Below are 4111 nucleotides of genomic sequence, written 5' to 3'. Positions count from 1 at the left end.
ATGGAAATCAGCCATTTCCAGGCCCAAGGAAAGGTGCTACTATGTGGGGACCTAAATGCAAGGACAGGATGTGAACCTGACTTCATAGACCCACAGGGCAACAACCATGTGTTTGGCCAGACCCCTCTATATGTCACACCAGCCATCGCAAACCGAAACAACCTCGATTGTGAAATAAATAAAAGCGGTAGGGAGGTAGTGCAACTCTGCCGAGCCTTAGGCCTGTACATAGTTAACGGTAGGTTCAGAGGGGACTCCTTAGGGAGACTCACATATTCCTCAACTCTTGGGTCTAGTGTGGTGGATTATACAATCACTGACCTGGACCCCTGCGATATCAACGCATTCACTGTCAGGCAGCAATCCCCCCTCTCAGACCATAACCAAATAAATGTGTACCTTAAACTTTCTGCCCAAACTACAGACACAAAAAAGGAACCCAGTAAGCTACATAAAATAAACCAGACATACAGATGGGCCCCAGACAGTGGAGATAAATTCATCACAGCACTAAATTCACCTGATCTCACAAGTAAAATTTCAAAATTTAAAGAAAATCTATATGAGATCACCAGAGATGGGGTAAACATGGCCATAGAGGATATAAATATGATCTTTCATGAGGCAGCTGTAAAAGCCGACCTCGTGAAACAGAAGAGGAAGAGTCACAAAAGACAAAATAAAAATAAGAAATGGTTTGACCACGAATGCAAAAATGCCAGAAAAGACCTGAGAAAAATATCAAACCAAAAGCATCGCCAACCAAACAATCCGGACCTACGTACTAGATACAATGAAACCCTCAAAAGATATAAACACACCATTAGGAACAAAACACAAAACTATACCCACAAAATACTAGAAGAAATTGAAAACTCCACCAACCCAAAACAATTCTGGGAAATGTGGAATAACCTGAGTACAACACAATTGCAAGCATTACCAATCCAAGATGGCGACATCTGGAGAACACATTTTGAAAACCTCTACAAAGACATCCCAATAAACGAAACAAACCCAAGTCAACATCAGGTCACAGAAAAACTCCACACATTAGAAGCAACAATCAAAGACAACCAAAACCCTCTAGACTCCCCAATCACATGGAAAGAAATGGCCACAAAAACAAAATCTCTCCACCTAAAGAAAGCCTGTGGCCCAGACAACATCAAAAATGAAATGCTCAAGTTCAGCAATATGGAGATGCAGGGTGCGGTACTCAAATTATTCAACATCATATTACGTTCAGGCTGTTTTCCCGATATCTGGTGCCAAGGACTAATCTCCCCCATATATAAAAGCGGAAACAAATCAGACCCAAATAACTACCGCGGCATCTGTGTCAACAGTTGTCTAGGGAAGTTATTCTGCAGTATTCTAAATAGTAGATTACTTGATTTTCTTAACAAACATAATATCCTCAGAAAAAACCAAATAGGCTTTCTTCCAAAACACCGCACCGCCGACCATATCTATACCCTTCACACCCTCATTGAAAAACATATACACCAAACAAAAAATGGGAAAATATTCGCCTGTTTCATCGACTTCAAGAAAGCCTTTGACTCTATATGGCACGAAGGGCTCTATTATAAACTTCTTCAATGTGGAATAGGGGGCAAAGTCTATGACCTTATTAAATCAATGTATCTGAAAAACAAATGCGGGGTCAAAATTGGAGACAAACGCACCGATTTCTTCACCCAGAGAAGAGGCGTCCGGCAGGGCTGCAATTTGAGCCCGACCCTGTTCAACATATACATAAATGAATTAGCAGACATGCTGGAGCAAAGCGAGTCACCAGGTCTCCGTCTCCTGGATGGAGAAGTGAAATCCCTGTTCTATGCGGACGACCTGGTTCTGCTGTCTCCCACAGAACAGGGATTACAGCAACAACTAGACCTACTCGACAAATACTGCCAAAATTGGGCTCTAACAGTAAATCTAAAGAAAACCAACATCATGATTTTTCAAAAAAGGCCCAGATGTCAGGAAAACAAATACCAGTTTACCCTCAGTGATATCACTATAGGACACACTATGAGCTACACCTACCTTGGTCTAACTATTACAGCATCAGGGAGCTTCAGCATAGCAGTGAATGCACTAAAAGAAAAAGCCCGAAGAGCCCTATATGCAATAAAAAGAAAATTCTACAACATCCAAATCCCAATCAAAATCTGGCTCAAAATATTTGACAGCATAATCCTGCCCATTGCACTGTACGGTAGTGAAGTATGGGGCCCGCTAAATCACCAAAGCTACACTAAATGGGAAAAACATACAATAGAAGCCCTACATGCAGAATTCTGCCGAAGCATCCTTCGCACCCAAAGAAAAACGCCAACAAATGCATGCAGAGCCGAACTAGGCAGATACCCACTGATAATAAACATCCAAAAACGAGCACTAAACTTCCTAAATCACCTCAAATCTAGCTCCCCAGACACCCTTCATTTCAAAGCCTTTCAGACCCAAGAGCTAAACCCAGAAAAGAGTCCCCTGAGTCAGCTGCTACGGAAACTAAGTACTCAGCCGGACCCTGACCAGCCCCAGACCAACACAGCCGTCCAAACACCAATCCGAGTGAACCAAATCATTAAAAAATGCAAAGAAACCTACCTGGAACATTGGAACAAAATAACCGAAAGCCAAAGCAGATTAGAATGTTACCGGGCCCTAAAAAGAGAATATAAACTGGCAGACTACCTCACGACCATCAGAGACACAAAACAGAGACAGACCCTCACCAGGTACAGACTAAGCGACCACCAACTGGAAATTGAAAAAGGCAGATACAAGAAATCCTGGCAGCCTAGAGAGAATAGAATATGCGATCAATGTCTGGCTGGCGAGGTTGAAACAGAAATGCATTTCTCTCACTCACTCCCAATCTCTCTCTCTCTCTCACACTCCCAGTCTCTCTCTCTCTCTCTCACTCCCAATCTCTCTCTCTCTCCCAATCTCTCTCTCTCTCACACTCCCAATCTCTCTCTCTCACACTCCCAATCTCTCTCTCTCTGCTTCCCTCTCTCTCTCTGTCTTTCTCTCCTTCCCTCTATTTCTCCCTCCTTCCCTCTCTCTCCTTCCCTCTCTCTCCTTCCCTCTCTCTCTCTTTCCTTCCATCTCTCTCTCTCTCTCCTTCCCCCTCTCTCTCTCCTTCCCCCTCTCTCTCTCTCTCTCTCTCTCCTTCCCTCTTTCTCTCTCCTTCCCTCTCTCTCTCTCTCCTTCCCTCTCTCTCTCTCTCTCCTTCCCTCTCTCTCTCTCTCTCTTTCCCTCTCTCTCATTCCCTCTCTCTCTCTCTCCTTCCCCCTCTCTCTTCCCCCCAGTCGCTCTCTCTCTCTCTTCCAACAACAACATGCCCTCGAAAAAGCCTCAGCACCGCCGGGCACCCCCAGCTAGTATACTTATAAAACACCTTGGGATTTTCCTTTATTTTGCCTGCCAGTGTTTTTTCATGCCCCCTCTTCGCTCTCCTAATTTCTTTTTAACTTCCCCCCCTGCACTTTCTATACTCCTCTAGATCTTCCATTGTTTTTAGTCCTTTGTATCTGCCAAAAGCCTCCATTTTTTTCCTAATCCATTCTTGTATATCCCTTGACATCCAGGGTTACCTGGGCTTGTTGGTCCCACCCTTGACCTTTACGGGAACATGTTGGCATTGTACTCTCTCAATTTCCTTTCTGAAAGACTCCCACTGCTCTGATGTGGATTTTCCTACAAGTAGCTGATCCCAGTCCACTTTGGCCATATCCTGCTCTATCATATTAAAATCAAGCTTCCCCCAATTTCGAACTTTTATTTCCAGTCCATCTTTGTCCTTTTCCATGACTACCTTAAATCTCACCGAATTATGGTCATTGTCACCAAAATGGTCTCCTACTGACACTTCTACCACTTGCCCGGCTACATTCCCTAGAATTAGGTCCAGTACCACCCCGTCTCTTGAAGGACTTTCTACATGCTGGCTCAAAAAGCTCTCCTGGATGCACTTTAAGAATTCTGCACCCACTAAGCCTTTCACACTCTGATTATCCCAGTTAATATTGGGGAAGTTGAAATCTCCTACTATTATTACCCTATTATTTCTATACTTCGATGAGATTTGCCT

This window comes from Somniosus microcephalus, chromosome 10, assembly GCF_052327205.1.
Source record: "Somniosus microcephalus isolate GS21.2 chromosome 10, FLI_Smic_1.0, whole genome shotgun sequence".
In the NCBI taxonomy this organism is placed as follows: Eukaryota; Metazoa; Chordata; class Chondrichthyes; order Squaliformes; family Somniosidae; genus Somniosus; species Somniosus microcephalus.
Note: the sequence above shows the minus strand (reverse complement) of the source record.